Source organism: Alligator sinensis, unplaced genomic scaffold, assembly GCF_000455745.1.
Source record: "Alligator sinensis unplaced genomic scaffold, ASM45574v1 scaffold456_3, whole genome shotgun sequence".
Classification (NCBI taxonomy): domain Eukaryota; kingdom Metazoa; phylum Chordata; order Crocodylia; family Alligatoridae; genus Alligator; species Alligator sinensis.
Window position 1 is genome coordinate 948405 of NW_005842211.1, and position 19365 is coordinate 967769.

General features: G+C 41.3%; 1 long non-coding RNA gene across 2 annotated transcripts in view; it reads left to right on the plus strand.

Annotated features, from left to right (window-relative positions):
* Positions 1-19365, plus strand: part of LOC112550805 — a 116611-nt gene that overhangs the window by 4458 nt on the left and 92788 nt on the right. For both annotated transcript variants that reach the window (XR_003094815.1, XR_003094814.1), the window contains exon 2: positions 11052-11150. This is a non-coding gene — a long non-coding RNA (uncharacterized LOC112550805). The remainder of the gene's footprint in view (positions 1-11051; positions 11151-19365) is intronic.

Here is a 19365-nt window from a genome sequence, read left to right on the forward strand (position 1 = left end):
TTGGTTGTGAGCGCAGGGACCATGCCAGTGTCCCTGGGCCAGCGCTAGCGGGCCCAGGCTGGTAGGGATCTATGGAGACAGGCTGGGCTGCACCAACAGGGAGAAGAGGAATCCAGCCTGACTCCAGAACCCCTTCCAGATCAGGCCCCATGTCCCTGCCGCCCTGCTCTGGTCCCCACTGGAGCTGGCCCTGACCCTATAAGCTTCTTATAGGCAGAGGTTTCCAGGTGTGGAGGGGGAGGGGGGGAGCGGGGGCAGGCTGGGCTGTTGGGTTCTGCTGGCTTCCCCTGAGTCTTACTGCTCCTGTCTCCTATCATCTTTGACAGACAGCCAGGAGCAGATAAATATTTATTTTCTAATTTTTTTAAGGGCCCTGCAGGTCAGATAGAATGGCCTGGTGGGCCAGATCTGGTTGGTGGGCCGTATTTGCCAACCCCTGTTCAATTCTATGATTCTATAAGATATGGTGGGACCTTATGCCAAGTTATAGGCCACTTTAGTATGTAGTGTGGCAGGCTGTCACTGGCAGCCCAGATTGTTAGCTTGGCCCAAAAGTGTTTGCGCTTCATTGGTGGAGGAAGTTTTTGCTTCCCCACCAATCAGGAGAAGGCAAAAGGAAGGAAGCCCTGCCCTGAGCCAGGGTTGAGGTAAAAGAGAGGACTTGAGAGGTAACTAACCCCTTGGGCTTCCTCATTGGTCCATTCCCAATCTGGGGCAGAGCCTCCAGAGGGAATAAAAACCCGCATGCCGAGCACACGGGCGGCTTTCAGCAAGGGATGACAAAGATGGGGCTTATGAAAAGCTGGTAGAGCTGACCAGCAGGGTATAGCAGTTGCCCCAGAAGCACCCAGAAGATGTCTCCACCAAATGGGAGCAACAAGTGGCTGTGTCCCAGCCCCGCCATGGAGGGAGCTGCAGTGTTGGTGCACAGATCAGTGCACGGAGGGTCTGGGAGTAGACAGGACTTTGGTGGCTGCACGAGGCAATACAGGTCCTGAACCCTGCATGAGGCAGAAGCCCTTAGTGCATAGATTGGTGCACAGGGCTTGTGGACCCAAAGGGACCACCACAGCTGCACGAGGCAACACAGGTCCCCAACCCTGCACGAGGTAGAAGCCCTCAGTGAATGGATTGGTGTACAGGGCTGGAGAGGTTACAGAACTGCACAAGGCAGCTCAGGTCTCTGACTGCGAGTGGCAGAGGTCCCATGGTGCACAGATTGGTGTATGGGGTTGGTAGAGCTGAAAGGGACCACAGTGGTTGCACAAGGCAGTGTGCATTCCCAACCCTGCACAAGGCCCTCGGTGCACAGCAGTGGCGATGCATAGGGGGTGCACATGCCCCCCTGAGAGCATTGGTGCACCCTGTCACAGCAGCATTCCCCACTTAGGTGGTGGGTTGGGGGCGCAGATGGGATTGCTGGTCCCCCCCTGAGAGCACCAGCCAGGGAGAGGGGGCACAAGCAGAAGTGCCATGGGCACTTCTGGGCGTGTCCCTGGCCCTTCTGGGCAGCGTTCCCTCTTGGAGCCAACTTAGAGGGAATGCTGCTTCTGGGTTGGTGCGTGTGACCAGCTACAGGGGGAATCCCTCCTCCCCACCCTGGTCATTGCAATTGGCCGCTGTGGGGCAAGTGCTCCCCCACCCCCTCAACTCAGAAGGCACCGATAGAAAAATAAGCGCTTAAAATTGTTCCTCTGTGTACCCCAAATATAAATAGAAACATTTGGGGGAATACATAATAATATAATTTTTATTTTTTTCCAAGTGGCACAAAAGTATCCTGTTTTGGTTTTTTGTGCCCCATTAGTCATCTGATCTAATCAAACTTGTAACTACTAACTCATGTGGCTTTCACAAATCATCAAGAACTGTGATTACATGTGTTTCAGCTAATGTCATATTCTTATGGAAAGTTCTGGAGGTGCGGGCATATCAATTCTCTTGCTATGTTTAAGGTACTTGTAAACAGCCCACACACACATAGCTCTATGCATTTGTTCTCGGTATGACTTTTACATTGTCTGCCTGAACAACAGGCTACTTATACAAGTCCCATATTTAGACATGCATATAGAATGCAGGTTTAATCCTATCATTATAAATGCAGTAATATGTTTAAAATATATCCCACTTAGCAGGATAATAGGGAACTGAACTTTCAGAACTGCCTGTGTTTTTTCTTAAGTGTTTTGCTGAGTGTTGTTCCTTTCCCTTCATTAACTTTTGGTTATTGCATACACATGCACAATCTCTTAGGGCATGTCTACACCATGAAAGGAGTGGAAGGGACCCTTTGAGTTATTAAAACCAATCCTCTTCTGTTGCAAGAAAATGCATCAAATAATCCCATTAACAAATTGATCAAATTCCATCGTAAAATCGGTTAGGAGTGGTGAGAAGATAAAGGCTACAGGAAGGCTGTTCCAGAACCTCATTATGCTATTGCTTAGAAATCTTATGTTTTCCAGACTGAAATATTATTTATGACTTGTTCGTGCCCATTTGTTCTTGTTTTCTAGTTTAAATGGCTCTTATTCCTCCCTAGTGCTTGCCTTCTCCCCCTCAAACCAATTATCTTGATAGACAACAATCATATCTTCTCTCAGCCATCATTTTGCTAAACTAAACTTATGTTCTTTCTGTCTCCTCTTGTAAGACAGATGCTCCATTTCCCTGATCAGCCTAGCAGCCCTCTTTTGGACAGGTTCCATCAAATTTATCTTTCTTGACCATGGTGACTGGAATCATACAGCATTCCACAACAGAGTTATTTTTATTGTCTTATACAGTGGCATTATTTCTACACTAGATATACCTGTCCTCATATATCCTGAAAACATTATTTTTATGTTTTATGGTCACATCACGTTGGTTGCTCATAAATCATCCTATGATTGATACTACTATGTCTTTCTCCTCTGATGTTATTTCCAAATGATGAGCTCCTGGATTACAGCAGATGTTGTTATTAATCCCTAAATTCATGATCTCTTTCACTCTGCAGTATGAAATTTCATTCCATTTCTATTAGTTATCTTAGTCTTCAAAGCTATCCAGTTCTTTCTCTAAGATATTCTCTCAATAGTGTAACAGGGGGAGGTCGCAAACAGGATAGTAGCTATGGGTGCCAAGGTATGTGGGGGCCTAAGGGCCCTGGCCATCCTCAGGAAGAGGACTGTCACCTATAATGCATAAAACTTTCAAGATGTCCATCATTTTAGCACCCCCCAGCAAAAATAAGTTGGTGCCTATGATAGCCTTACCAGTGGCAGTGACCCAGTGTGTGGCTGCTCAAGCGCCCAAATACGCCTCTGATTCTGCTCCACTTCAGTCAGCAAACTTCATGAGTACATTCCTACTTTCTGTGCCAGTGTCATTACATAAAAATGATGAAGTCAATTAGCACAAGGCAAATCTTTGAGGAACTGCACTAATAAACTATCTTCAGTCCAATGAATTCCTTTTTCAGCAGAACTTTGTTGTTGTCTTCCCTCCTTAACTGGTTCCTTACCCACCTTCAATTCTTATCTTTAATCTCCATTTTCTCCAAAGTAACTACTGATTTCCCATGAGGCACCATCTCCAAATATTTTACTTAGTCATGCTGATTAGATTTACCACAATTTCCTCATCTAGAAAATCACTTATTTTATGAAAGAAAGATGTCAGATTAGTCTGACATCATCCATCTTTATTAAACCCATGCTGAATTTTAATTTATTTTCCATTTACCTTCATGTCTTTAATTGTTCTTTCCTTCAAAAGTATTCTAAAACCTTGCATATTGTTGAAGCCAAACTAATGAGTCTTTAATTGTATGGGCTATCCCCCCTGTCTTTATTAGAGATAGTAAATTTGCTAATCTCAGTTAATATATACTGCCCTTGATTTCACAGACATATTTTATAAACCTTGAAACTGATCTTGAGATTCATGTACCAGTTCCTTTCAGTACTCTGAAATGGAGATTGTCTGCACTCATGTTAGGATGGCTAGTAAGTCTTCAAGGTTTTCTTCCATTGTGGTTGGAGTGATTTCTATCTCTATGTACTTATTCCCATTAGCCATCCTATTTTCCCCTCATCTTGAGTAGTACCAACCTCAGTGAAAACAGGGAAATTATTTTTGGTCATGTGATGACAGAGCTGAGATTTGGTTTGACCAGCCCCAGATTTTGTAGTATTTTTCAGTGTTGCCTGAATCTTCTGAATTTTTGTTGATAGCACAGACTTTTTCATTTTCTTGTGACTTTCAGGGTTTTGTTATGCAAAAATTTAATTAGCGATGAAGATTTTTAAAAGAGAAAAACAGTCTTAAAGCTTAGTTTCCAAGCATGTATAAGCAGAAGTTCTAGGCCCCCATCATCCTTGTTGGACAAGGTTAAAGTGCTTGATTTTTTTCAAAACTCAGATAATATATAGTTTGAAGTCAGTTTGTATTTGGACCAAAGATTGGAGTTGGTGTTACTTTATTTGAATTGGTTGGATAATCGCTATTATCACATCTAAGGGTTAATAAAAATATTACTGAAGGATGTCTGTGCTTCCAGTAGGGTGGCTATATTGCCATTTGGGGTGGGGAATTGCGGGGAGGAACTCCATGATGTTCATTACTTTAAATATAAATTTGTTAAAATCAGAACTTTTGCTACCCAAAAGTTACAAAGAGACAACCTACCTTAAAGATATTCTTCAAAGTCATCGCACAATGAGTATCTTCTTTCTCTTGTCTGACTACTTGTCATTCAGTTTATCTAATTCTCTCTCATCCCCTTTAGAGACCTGTTTTAAATTGGTCTGAGGTTCATAGAGCCTTTGTGGTAGGACATAAAACAGAACATTTGGTGAGTCAAGCAGTAGGGATATAACGTTTATAAAACTATTTCAGGTCAAAATGATAGCACTTTGTACCTTCTATGAACAGAGCTAAATGACTACACAAACTCCAAGATAGCAGGAAACCCATAATACTTTATTAGTGTGTTTGCTTTCCCCCCCTCAGGAGAAAAGCTCTTGTGCTTAAAAAAGAGACCTACTTTCTCAGAAGACCATCTTGTCGATGTCAGGGGTTGCTTTTGTTTTGTTTCCAGCTTTGCCATGTTCCCTCTATCTAGCTTTGGGGCAAATGACTATAAACTTTTCTGAGCCTCAGATACCCCATTGGTCAGAGAGAGATGACGATGGTGATAAAAATAAATAAGAAAAAAACCTTTTCTTCACAGGGATATTGGGTGAATAAACTCATTGTTAGTGAAGTGCTTTGAAACGTTTACATGGTGAGTGCCTAAGTGCAAAGTATTCCCATAAAAGTCTACATCCATCTTGTTCAAACTTAAAAGGACCCTGCACTAAAAATATCACTGTCAAAAAAGAAGCAGCAGTGATCAAAAGTTTTTGAACTCAGCATCTCAGAAGGTTCTTAACTGGCCCATAACCGGGATGTATATCCTGTCCACCCTCCATATGTATCCCTTGTACAATCCTTAAAGCTCTGTTTTCCATTGTGCTGCCAATGAATATTAGAAGGTATAATTTTGCACACACAGCTGTACGTGCCTATGCAATATTTAGTCAGAAACAATGGCAGTACACTACATTGACTGTAGGTAGCATACAACCTGGCAATTGGAATTAGCAAAGTGAAAAGCCATTCTTCAGGAATGCACGTGAATTAGATTGAGGTACAGTAGTTTAGCATTTGTTGCTGATGGGGACATTATTTTGGTCTTGCATTGTGCTTAAAAATAGATCTTTTTGTAACATGCTGAAGAAAGGACCTTGCCTTCCAAAAAAAAAATCAGAAGGCAATTCTTCTACTTCATTTTTATGAAAGATTTTCAAAGTTTTCTTACTGCCTTTATTCCAAGCACAAAGGTGAAGAGATGTTGGCTATAATACCTCACGAGGTGTCTATTTATTGCAGGGTGTGGGGGTTAGGCCAGTTTCACTTTGAGTAGATGTTGGCTGGAGGCAAATTCTACAGATCTCAGGTTTTATAAAACATTTAAAGCTTCCTAAGACTTTGAAGTGTTCTCTGTAAATTATATGAGTTTCTGACTGGATATTTTTCCCACCTGCTAACCAGCTAATAGAATATGAGCTGGGAACAATACTTGCCCTTTTATCCTACAATATATAGCTACAAGAACTTTTTCTATTTTCAAGATATCCTTTTTTTTTTCCTGGAGAGTATAAGAGGGGGAAATTTGGTCATCTACAGTTGAGCCCTTGTCATATAAAGATCTATGTTATGCATGCTCTAGCTTCCCACTTTCGATCTATACTGATTCTCTTGCTGGGAAAAGAAATAGTCATGATACCATCTGGAGAACAGATAGCATTCTCTTCTTGAGACTTATGTTCACACATATTTTTAAAGCCACAATAATGAACATGCCGGGCCCTATGACCCTAGAATAGAAATTGATAGGTGAGTATCAATATACTCTTGGGCCCTCAGTGCCTAGCTTCTTGTTCATTTTTTGCAACTTGTTTGAGTTGCTGTGAGATTTGTTTCCTCCTCCAAAGGCCCACTAACAATAATGAAAATAGACTTTGTGGTGGTCTAATTTTGTTATTAAAGGGCGTGTCTACATGTCACCCTATGGTGACGTTGTTACTGCACCATGCTTTAGTACTTATAAAGGAAATACTAAAGCAAGGCACACTAACCATGTACTGTTCTGCACACATGGCACATGGCTAGTTTTCGCCACTACTTCACCATAGCGACATGCTAAAAAAGGGGAGTGTGCTGCTACAGCAAAGTAGCTGCTGGTCACATGTAGACCTATGTCACTCTATGTTGCTCTAGAGATGCACTATGGCAATGTATCATGTTGCTACAGCGAAATAGGGTGACATGTAGATGAACCCAAAAAGTAACCAATGGTTTTGGCAGCTACAATGAGATGGCACAGCCCTGTTTGAATTAATTCTTGGAATATGATAGCTTCTTAAGATAATTTCTAACTTCTAAATTCTGTTGCTTTCAATACGTCAAAAAATTGACTAAAAATAAACATTTATTTCTCTTTAAAAAAATCCCTGAGTAGATTGCAATGTATGATGCATGTGTAAGAAAAACATATGAGAACAGTAAACACAAATGAAAAGGTTGTAGGTAAGGGAAAGGAAAACAAAGCTTCCATGTAATGCATACCTTAAAAAATGCCATGCACAGTAAAGAGCTAAAGAGAAATTATTAAGGAATTTCCAATATATTTTTATCAATTAAATATCATTTTAAAGGGAATCTTTCCTTGTTTGATGGGAAGTAAAACTGGGGGAGGTAGAAGGAAGATGAAGTAGAATGACAGAGGAAGGGAGAGAATATACAAGAAAGAAATAGTGGTAATAGGGGGAGGATGGAGGGAGGGAGAAAGGAATATGCGAATGACGCAGGAGCAGTATGGAGGATCAGGAGAATGTTATGGGGAGACATTGTTTATAATGGGATTACTGGTATGGGATTAAAGAAATTAACTTTTTCAACTGGAAACTAGCATCTTTTAGATGAAATATTCAGATAGCACTAGTAAAAGAGAGCTAGTCTATGTGGGTGGCTCAGGAAGATTAAGGGCCATGTCACATATTACACATAGCATGTGTTAAATGAAAAAGATACATATGTTCAAGCAGTAAAACACATGCTAAATACACTCATATTGTAGCAAAGTCACAAGTTTTTGCATCAGAAGTATCTCTAGATCATATTAAGTGACATATGCTCAGCTTTTGTTGGACCATTCCATGGAGATAATACAAGTGATTTTTCAGCCCTCAACCAGTTTTGACATTATCCAGGGACCTAGGTGCTGTACCAAGCCTGCGGGTAGGATAAGGAAAGCCACCCATGTCAAGAGGAAGGATCCTGGATCTTCACCTTGTCAGGCTTTTGACAGGAAAAAGAATTCAGTTGAGAGCCTGCAGCCCCAGAGGGTCCTGCAGTTGGGACTTGATGATCACCTGATTGTTGGTCTGCACTGTATTGGAGTCAGCTGAAGACTCTCATTGGTGTGGGGACTAGGACTGACTATCAGCAAGCCATGCATGTTAAAGATTGTAGTAAACATTACTGTGAGATGGCTCAGAACACTTTCTAACTTTCAATACTGCACAGATTTAACATATATTATGTGTCCCATGTGGCAAGCCCCTAGCACTGCTATTGTTGCTTTTCTATGGTACTGAAGCTTTGAAGCTCTTATTTAGTGACTCCTATATGGAAGCTGGCTAGTGATAGGAGATTGCCAGTTATATCCAGGGCATGTGGCATCTTGAGTTGTTGGGTAGAGAAGAAGGTAGAGGCAATTTATTTATTTTAAAAATCATGTTATGGAGTCTTCAAAGTCTTCAGAATGCTGACTTTTGAACACTGAGCGATAGTATATCTCTATTCCATCCTTTTTAACCTCTTTTCTGAATTCAGTTTGTATTTTATTTTAGCATTTCTTGTGCTCAGAAGTTTAAAGGAATGTATTGCTATGCATACCCAAATCAAATCCACAGATAACAATCCACTACATTCTTTAACTCCATTTTGTCTTATATGCTATACCAAAGAGTGCCCATCCAACTTTCTGAGGATTCTAACAAACATCTAAAATTGTAATATTAGGAGATGGAAAACATAAATTGTTCAAAACTGTTTGTTCCGCTTCTTCCTTCCCTACCTTACATCATATTCTTACTTGGCATGAGATGAATACAGTTAACCCATCCAGCATAATGTGACGGGGGCCTGAGGGAAAGGCTGAAAGGAAGAGGGCTATTTAGTCTGGAAAAAAGAAGACTGGGGTGGGGGGGCATAAGTCTTCAAGTACCTGAAGGGTTAGTATAGAGAGGATGAAGGCTTTTCTCTGTGACTGTAGGGTACAGGATTAGAAGTAATGGCCTCAAGCTTCAGTAGGGGAAATTTTAGGTTGGTGATTAGGAGCAATTTCCTCACTATGAGGGAGGAGTACTGGAGTCCTTACTCAAGTACTGGAACAGGCTGCCTAGAGAAATTGTGGAATCTCAATCCTTGGACATTTTCAAGAGCAGGTTAAAAAGATGCTTGGCCAGGATGGTTATTCAAAGGTGATCCTTCCTTGAACGGGGATGACATCATAAGGTCCCTTCTATCTTTCCTGTCCTATGGTCCTATGAATGTAGGCTATTTCAGCCCCTGGTATGGCAACAGCTTTCTGAATGCAAATATTTTTTTTTTTCCTGGGAACACACTACCAGCAGCTCACTCCCTGTTATGATAAAGTAGGGCAGAGCTCAAGAGCCTCTGAAGAGTGCAACTGTGGATGAATAGCATAGCAGGAGAGGAGAACTTTTAATTAGACAGGTTCTAAACAGTTTAAAACCAAATTGCTTAGGTTAAAACAGCCCTGTTTGACTGTAGGTGGAAGGAAATGTGCAATCAGCATGGAGAGCTGCTAAGATACTCTCATTTTCAAAGTTTCTTGCAAGAAAGTAGGATGCTTTTTCACCCTGGAGTTTCAAAATAAGTCAATTTTCTCCTTCCTGGATCTTAATGTGAATACTCCAAAACAGCACTGAAAACTGAACAAATTGAGAGGTCAGCTTGCCAAACAAGACTGAGGCATGATGTTGAGGAGATTCTGTTTACTTCCATAGTCTTTTTTAGGCTCCACAGGAAAGGAAAGGCCCCCGTGTCCCCTAGAAACTCCTGCTGTTTTATATGCTATATTAATTGATATGTAGTGTATAATGGTTTAAACACAGAGCATATGTGGAAAAGCAGAGCTAAGGCTAGGATTCTAATTTTTGACTTTGCATGTACTTACTATCTCTCTGGTTGATTTCTGCATCCTATCTTTGCATTAATACTAGACTTGTCCAGCATTTTTATATAGGACCAAGAGGCATGAATGGAAGTATCCTAATTTAAAATGAGCCAGCCATTATACCACACTTTTTAGATAAGTATTAGTGTGGCTTTTGAAAAAATGGCATGGAAAAAGGACCCCTTGCTCTTACAGTTTTGTGATGTTCCTTAATGTTTCCATTCCCTGCCTCCCCCAACGTGCGCGCGCGCACACACACACACACACACACACACACACACACACACACACACACACACACACACACACACACACTTCCTTATGTAAGGAGGACCCTATCTTTTTTTGTCTTTTTTTTCATCTTTAGTGCATTTTGGAGGTAATGTGTAAAGATTAAGGAAGAGGCAACCGAACAGCCAAATCCAGGAACCAGAACTGGCTTTTAAGTGTGAGTTATAGCCCCCAGGACACTCTGCAAGATAATATTAGAAAAGGCAATTAGTCAATCCGGAGCAGTTTTTCAGAATAAGATCTCTATAATGATCACTCCACTTCAGCCTTCCATCATGCTGAACCTTCTATAATGCTTCACCCAAAAGATCAAGACTTGCTTTCCTTCTTTCTTTTCTGAAAGAATTATTTTCCAACCTCTCCCTCCTCTGAATAGGATGCTCCTATTTGTGCCCCTATAAATCCTGAGCCTATTTATTTTTCTCTGCCTTCGCATTTTATCAGTGATGTTCAGTACAATAGAAACAGTGCCCAAAACCCTCTCCTGGTACTGTGACCATTAGGAGATGTAGAAGGACACTGAAAGGCTTTACTGACATTACTGGTTCTGAAGACTAGTAAGCAGTAGGACATAATGGCAGCCCAAAAATTGAGAGCATATGTATTTTACAGTGGGTATAGCATTTGTAACAGGAAGGTTAACTGAGGTCTGTGGAGCAATTTCTCTCCCTTTTACCAGCATATAATGCAGTTGACATGTTACAATTCTCACAGATAACAAGTCTGGGGTTTATGCCAAGTTGACTCCACTAAATCCACAATACTGAAAGTTTGTTTACTTTTTTTTCACTATACTCTTAATCCTTGGCATTTGAGAATGGAAATGGCGGGCTGTGATTGACCTCTTCCTACTCCTAAGACTTCTAAAGTGAGGAAATGACTGATCAAAGTCTTAGACTAAGAATTGGTGGAAGAAAGTTGGGAAAGACATTTGACCTCTGTGCTTTGTTTTAATACACAGGAGAGGAAAAATTGGGTAAATGAGAAGACATCAATAAATAAAGCAATATCAGAACAACAGGAAGGACAGAACACTAATATTATCAAGAGCAATTATCAGGTAAGACATCGCATTCAGCTAACAGACTTTATTTAATCTTGCTGGAAAACTGGGTATGGTTAGTAAGAAACAAGTGAAATGTATGCTAACTTAAGGAACCTGGGCAACAAAATGAAACAACTAGAACGACTGGTGCAGGATGTAAGATGGTATCTTAATGGGATACCAGCTTTGAAACATTCATTCTTTGGAAAATTTAGAAGCAAAGGTAATTGTGGAGGGCAATGCTATACCTTATCACAGCATTAAAAAGCTGGGGTTAGAGTTTTAACAGAATTGGTTTGGGGCAAAAATGCTTGAAAACAGTGATGAAATAAATTCTACTGGAATAATGGCAGGGTTTGGCTATATATAATTGAAAGACGAATTCAAACCAGACCATGTGCAGAGAAGGGGTACTTAGGCGGATCAAGGGAACAGGCAGCCAAAAAGGAGACTAAAGAGTTTGGCTTGCTTAGCTTATCACTATGAAGGCTGAAAAGAGATGATTGCTCTCTCCAAGTATGTCAAGAGGTTATGCATCAGGGATATCATCAAGCTTTTGAAGCTAAAAGACAATTGACACGAGAATAAACATGCATAAACTGATTTTGGATAAGTTTTTACATTGGAGATTAGAAGAAGCTTCCAGCTGCCAAAGTGAGGTCTTCCAAAAAGAATAGTGGAGACAAAAACCCTGATCCATCTTATGATTGAGCTTGATTAATTTATAAAGGGGGCTATATGTTGTGCTAATCTGAAATAATAGCCGTTAACTCCTGCCCTGTGTTCAAAGGGATTAAGGGTTTACAAGGCATCAGTTGTTCCATGCTTTCTTTTTGTCCATTCTACTGTATTGCAGTAACTGTGGAACAGCTGATGCAGACTAAGTCCCTGCCCCCTTGGAATTCATTGTAATTTGTTGGTTTGTCATAGTGGGTATAGTAGGAACCTGGTATGTGATTGTCCAGGAGCTGAATAAGCACTTGACATGCATAGCAGGACAGCACTTCTGAGCCCAAACAACTAAAAATCCAAATATAAGACACATGAAGTGAGGAGAAAAGCAGTGTGTATGTGGAAGCTAAGAGGGCAGTAGTTAAGAGTGATGTCATGCAGTAACTCATCATGGCATGTTGCAGGTCATGTTAGCTTTATGATGTATGTACAGAGATCTCCTGAAAGTGGTGTACTTGTGATTAGTTTTCATGCACAACATTTGGACACTTTTGCCTCTGCTTTTAAGAATATAAAATGAAATGCTAAAATGTCAGAGGAGGAGGGGGAAAGTATACTTAGCATAAATGCGGCAAAGATTTCATCTGGCAGAAGCCTATTAAAAGTGTGCATTTACTATGAAAAGTGACGTGTGCATGGGCAAGAGGGGCAGTGTGGCTCTTGTTGTTTTTATAAACAAGCCTACTGCACCACTGATCTTGGAATAATAGACCCTATGGTCACGTCCAGAAAAGCATGCATGTGCAGGTTACGGTGCCGCAAATTACTTGCAGTGCACACTAATTAGCAGTGCAGTGGTGGTTTTTTGGCACCTAGAGAACCTAGTGTCAAAAAAAAAAAATGATGTGAAAAAAAACCAGTGTGGTGCCTGTAGCAGCAGTGTGCACCACCAGAAACAGCCTGGCCAGCCAGACCAGAACCATACTCTGGCTGCTGGTCAGGCTCTGAGCGGATAGCTAAGCTCTGCTGCTGCCCTGGAAGGTCCCCAGGACCCCAGGTAAGGCTGCGGGGGCCAGCACAGTGCCGGCCCCAGCCTCCCCTACCCCATCCGAGTCAATTTGCCATGCACCAGAGGGAATGTGCAGGGGCATGCCCTAGCTCAAAAAGCAGTGGCACATAGTTGGGCCGCTGTTGTTTGTCCTGTGGGAAATGTGTGTCCCTGAATGTGTAGGCTCATCTGGATGTGCACTACAGGTGCATTACTACTGTCTTCCATTTGCAAAAAAACTAAGAAGATTTTGTTTGGGCAAGTTCCTTTGGAATTCTTAAGAATCCAGAAGGACTAGTGCTTATGCCTCTGATTTCAGGAGGACCTGGAGGCATGATATTTGAGATTAATGGCATAATTACTGGCAATAGAGGAGAAGAGAACAGACTGATTTCAATCTCCATAGCGGAACAGAGACTGTGTGTGGGACAGAGAGGCTTCTGACATGCAGCCTGGAGAAAGGTGAAGCCTGACTTGAGTTCAGTCTGCATAAGTAGTTGTTTAAGGGAGATGCTGGGGTCTAGGGGTGATGAAATAGTGTTCTCTTGTGGGACTGGCATTAATAGTGGGAGGTGCATGCCAGTAGGGTTTAAGCTGCCTTATTAAACATGGATTTCTAAAAAAATGGTGGTCCCCTTTTCTCCAGATGCAGGAGATAAGACATTGAGTTTTATGTAAAAAAATAAGATGATAAAAGCAGGAATAATGAAGCACCGGAGAGAGAAGTTTGGAGTCAAAGAAATGTTGGGATGTGGTTACACTGGGAAAAATAGGAAAGGAAAAAGCAGAGGGGCAATGTATCATGAGAAAATGTGGAATTACAGAATTGGAAAAGGCCTTCAGAGTCATCTAGTCCATGAACCCTAGGTTGGGGGTGGGGGTGGAAATGCAGAGAGAAGGTAGATTCCAGCAAGGTGCAAGTTGAATATAAGGCAAGGAATATGCCCTTGTGGCACAGAAATATAAGTTTGTAAGTAGAGTGCAAGATACTGGGAAAATGGGGAGGTAAATAAGAAATTACTTTTTTTTGTTTTTTTGCAAATCCCTTTAAATCAGAGCTCTTGAGCACTGTTAGTTCATGTAGCAAGCAGTATTACAGTGAAAATGTAGATTAGTTGTTGGATTTCTGCTTCCCAAGAACAAGCGGAAAAGAAGGGACTTTAGAAAGAAATGCTAAAGCACATTTTTTAATTAACTAGTCCGTAATGAGAAGAGGGAAGGAGAGCAGAGCCTAGAGAATGAAGAGTTAGTTAATATGGAGGATGCTGTAAGGGGGGAAAGGAATGGGGGGGTGTAGAAGGGCAGAAATGGGAAGAAGAATGTAAGAAAAGAGAATGATTGGAGAGGAAGGAGATAGTCAAGACAGCAATATATTATAAAAGCCTTTCCAAGGAGCAGCTTTACTGAATAGCATGAATGAATGTACAGTACACTATTATAATGAACTTGTTGGCCCATTACACTCCACTGGAAAGGATCGGATTGCTTAACATTCTGGGAGGTGGAGAGGTCCAGTCTAGTCTATGCTAATAAAGAACAGTATGCAACCCAGAGTAGCTAGGAAAAGGAGATGAACTTCAGAAGATCAAAAACAGAGCAGGAGGGCAGGCAGAAGGGGGTGAAAGGCTCATGATAGCAGTTGGGAATTGGCAGCTGTGGGAAAGCCAGTTAATGGATAGCTTAACAGTTGGAACAAAGATCCTGGGTTAGAAAGTCAAACAGACAAGCAGGTACTAGGTAAAGAGATTGTAAATAAAGAGTAGGTAGAGCAAATCTGAACGCTGAAAGAAAAATCATAGTAGTAGGGAGGGGATGACAGGAAATATTTATTTTAAAAAATAGATATAGTGCAAGATATAAGATGCATCTAACTTGCACTAGCTCCATGGGACAACTTCATTCCCTAATGCTAGAAATTTTCCTTTATGTACAAAAATGTATGTATTTAGCTTGAATGTCCCTTGATAAAACTGAATCAGATCTTTGAGCTCTGATAACTCCCTCACCACCTGCTGCTGAAAAGAAACCTAAGCCTGAGTTCCCATAGCTGCTAAAGATTGCTTGTCACGGCAAAATCCTCATTAGGGCTGGTTAAGGGAATCTTCCAAGATGTGGTAGGGCTTGGAAGATATTTCTTCTGTCCTTTAGATGGCATTTTTGTCTCTACAGGTTAGAGCAGAGCTTCTGAGTACCCAGAGGAGCAGGAAAGGTGACAGAAATACCATGGTATTCACTGTTTTCTAGAGCTGACTCTGGTTTTATGTCAAGCAGAATTTTCAGCTGATAATCTAAGCATTTTTTTAATCACTTTACCTACCTATCTCAGAGTTTCATATTGGCACCTGTGTATCTTAGTATCTGCCAAGAGAAATAAACAATCAAAGTCTCTAGTAGACTTCCTCTATCCTGACTCAATCAGTGGACCTACAGGACAAGTTAGAATGGCTACAGAGATGAGTCTTTCATTTCTCTGTCTGTCGTTTATAAATCTCATACTATTGCTCACATGCTGTCTCTTAAATACCTATACCCCTAAAATGGCAGAATTTAACATCGTTTCACCCCACTGCCTCCTCAACCTATCTTCTGGTAACATGAGGATAAGTTACTATAGCCATTAAACTAGTGAGTGTTAGATGTCTACACAGGATTTGTGCCTGTGTGTGTAAGGATGGGGAAGGAGTCGTTGTGTTATGAAGTCAAATAAAATAGGTGCTGGAGGATGTGAATAGGGAAAAGGGTCAGAAGTGAGGTGTACAATATGCGTGAGGCTGGAGTGGTCTTCCTTCTTTACTTAGATAGTTACAAGGCAATGATCTCTTTTGAAAGGCTTACTAACAAATAACAAAGAAACTATCTATAATTATGATTGCACCATGGAAATGTGTGACCACTGATGAGTGAGTTGGATAAGTACATGCCAGAATCTGTATGAAGGCCAAGGATAGAAACTTTTTTAATTTTTTTTTTCTTTTTTTAAGATTGATGGATTGAAAATCCATCCCTTTATTTATTTATTTTCCCCCAGTTGTAGCCAATTGGTTTGTCTCTATCCCTTCATATCTTGGCATCTTTTTGACCATTTGTTTGTCTAGGGCCCACCCTGTAATGTGTAGAAGGTGTCCTAGACACAATCCCCCCACATATGCATGGCTGAAGGCACAATTCTGGGATCACACATTAAGTCCAATAGCACTTCATTGCCAGTGACCTAGCACTTACATGCTAGTTCCAATCCTGGGCTCCCCCTGAATCAGCAAGAAGTAGATGCCCATGGCTGGGGGTCCTGTTTGAGGCTCACCCATGGCTGGGAGCCCCCTAGGACCTAGAGTGCATTGGAAAGCCCAACTAATGCAGTTAGGAACCAGAGTGCACATGATGTGCAGGCCTGTGTGATCCCAGGGGTTTCACACATCCCAGAGCCTGGAGGATCACAGCAACCGAGATCCCGGGGCCTGGAGGGGTTGCACCCCCATGGCTGGGATCCCTGTCCCCAGGTACAGGGGAGACCCTGCTGCACATCCAAATTAAAGCTTGATAGTAATGAGCTATAAAATTAGTACACATTTTCAAAGTCTAACTTTATAGCTGGTTGGAGCTTTTTATGGCATGATAGGCAATTTGCAGGAGTAGCTGGTCTCAAGGTAATTGCACAATTAACCAGTTAAGTGTGTGATATTTGTAAAATGTAAAGGGGGGCCTTAACACAATCCCTCATTCAACACCCCTCTTTTCTACATCCTCACCTCCCCACCTCATATGCCCACTGCACTCCTCTACAAAAAAAAATACAATTCACAAAATACAGCTTCTGCAGTCAAAGTTTTTCCTAATTCAGAAGTGTTTGTCTTTTTTTAAAATTAGGATGTCATAGTCAGTGTGTTCTGTAGTTTGAAGGTGCATACTGTCTTCAAGAGAAAACACATAGAGAAAAATGTGAGGATAAGTGTCTGTGTTGAGAAGAGAGGGGAGACAGAGACATGTTGGCAGGTATGTGCTACAAAAGATTACTGCTGCTCCATAAATTCTGCAGGGATCTCAGAATTTATGGATTTTGGATGTATTGGTTTTGGACATCAGGAATAAAAACTCAACCATAACTACACTATGCTTCCCAATCATATTGGCAGGACACAAAATATTGTGCTCTTTGCCTAATTTGTCTCTGATTTGAGGGCTGTGGGATTGATAACATATGTATTTCCTTGTATCCAGAATAAATTCTTCCACACTTTTGCTGTTTGTCTTTTCTTGTTTGGTCTTAGTTTATACCTGAGGTATATAATTCATTGAGAGAAGGTATGGTAGTCTAAATCTGATGTGTATGCCTTCCTAAGTCAGAGCTCACTTCATCAGATGTTATGAAAGGATTCTCTTAGAGCAGACTATTGAATAGACTGTGTGATTTGAATACAAAAGATGGGGGAGTGAGGAGAGAGACAAGAGGGAGTGGATGTGTTGAGAGAAGCAAACAAGTAATAAACTTACAGGGACACAGGATAAGAAATTTGTAGAGCTAGACATTATTTTAAGGGATTAGTGGGGTTTTGTTGTTGTTGTTGTTTTTTCCCTAAATAGATAAAGGTATAGCTATTTACTACCTGTTAGATCCTATCACACCCTTCTCTCCCCAAGAGTAACTTTCTAAAAATGGACATTTTTAATACAGTTTGTTGGATTTAGAGATGACTCAATACATTTTAACCATTATATCTCCATGGGCTACATACACCTCAAAAAATTATGAAAAAACATTTAAAAAAATCAATGAATGATCAATAAATTATAAGTATTAATTGAGATTTACACCTCTCACCACTAGAGGGAAAAGGCCCTGGAGTTTGAGATAATGTGAACAAAAATCCCAGTCAAATGTACTGTACCATCAAGTACAGTAAAAGGCAAATAAGAGTGCTAGTTTAGTCCAAATAAGATGTTTTCATAGATTCATAGATGTTAGGGTCGGAAGGGACCTCAATAGATCATCGAGTCCGACCCCCTGCAAAGGCAGGAAAGAGGGCTGGGTTTAGATGACCCCAGCTAGATGCCTATCCAACCTCCTCTTGAAGACCCCCAGGGTAGGGGAGAGCACCCCCTCCCTTGGGAGCCCATTCCAGACTTTGGCCACTCTAACTGTGAAGAAGTTCTTCCTAATGTCTAGTCTAAATCTGCTCTCTGCTAGCTTATGGCCATTATTTCTTGTAACCCCCAGGGGCACCTTGGTGAGTAAACCCTCACCAATTCCCTTCGGTGCCCCCGTGATGAACTTATAGGCAGCCACAAGGTCACCTCTCAACCTTCTCTTGCGGAGGCTGAAGAGATCCAGGTGCCCTAGTCTCTCCTCATAGGGCTTGGGCTGCAAGCCCTTAACCATATGAGTGGCCCTTCTCTGGACCCTCTCCAGGTTATCCACATCCCTCTTGAAGTGCGGCGCCCAAAATTGCACACAGTATTCCAACTGCGGTCTGACCAGCACCCGATAGAAGGGAATTATCACCTCCTTGGTTCTGTTCGTCATGCATCTGCTGATGCACGATAAAGTGCCATTAAATTTTCTGATGACTTCGTCACACTGACGACTCATGTTCATCATGTTGGGATTGTTTACTCATTTTTTAACAGATAAGCAGATCGTGATCCATTATGTTCCTTGTGATAGGGCCACCTTTTAAGCCCAAGAGTCAAGATAGATTAGAAGGAAGGAGCACAAGCTCTCAGTGACAGTAGTGACTAATGGAGAGAGTGGTCAAGTCCATTCCACAGGGCTGTGATCCAAAGCCAGCTTCTGCTGCCATCACCAACAGAAGTTCAGAGGCAGCAACAGTGTTTGCAGATATGTCCTTGGTTTCCTCTCCTGTTTCCATGAGGCAGGCAAGTATAATTTTTTCCCCATTGGGCACATCTACATGAGACATTAAATGCACAGTAGATTAATTCTACTGTGCATTAGCATGACACAGCAAAAGCCTTGTTTATATGCTAATGCTCAGTAATATTAGTTTACTGAGCATTAGCATCACTTGGTATGTGCCAGGGCTACTGCGCAGTAGCACTGGTTACTGTGCATTGATATAGTTCCTGGTAATGCAGGTACTAAACTTAATGTGTCATAACTACGGCATGTTCATGAACATGTTGATGTGCCCTATGTGATTTGCAGAAGATCACCAGTTAATTCTTAGGTCATCTTAGAATTAAACCCAGGTCCCCTGAATCCTAATTCAGTGCCTTAACTAAAGAATCAAAGAATCCTTCCCATTTCAAGCGCTCTCCTTACCCATGAAATTAGAAGTAAATAGCATAAAAGCCACACATTATCTGATCTTCAAAGCGTGTGTGAGGAAAATGGTTTACCATACTCTTAAACCTAAGGCATTCAATTACTGATCCACTCACTCGTTCAGGGGCTGGCCTGATACAGAGATTCCCACTAGTTTTGATTCCCACCCTTGCTACCATTGTTACAGGGTAAAGCGTATAAAATACAAGAGTATAAAATATAAATTCTAT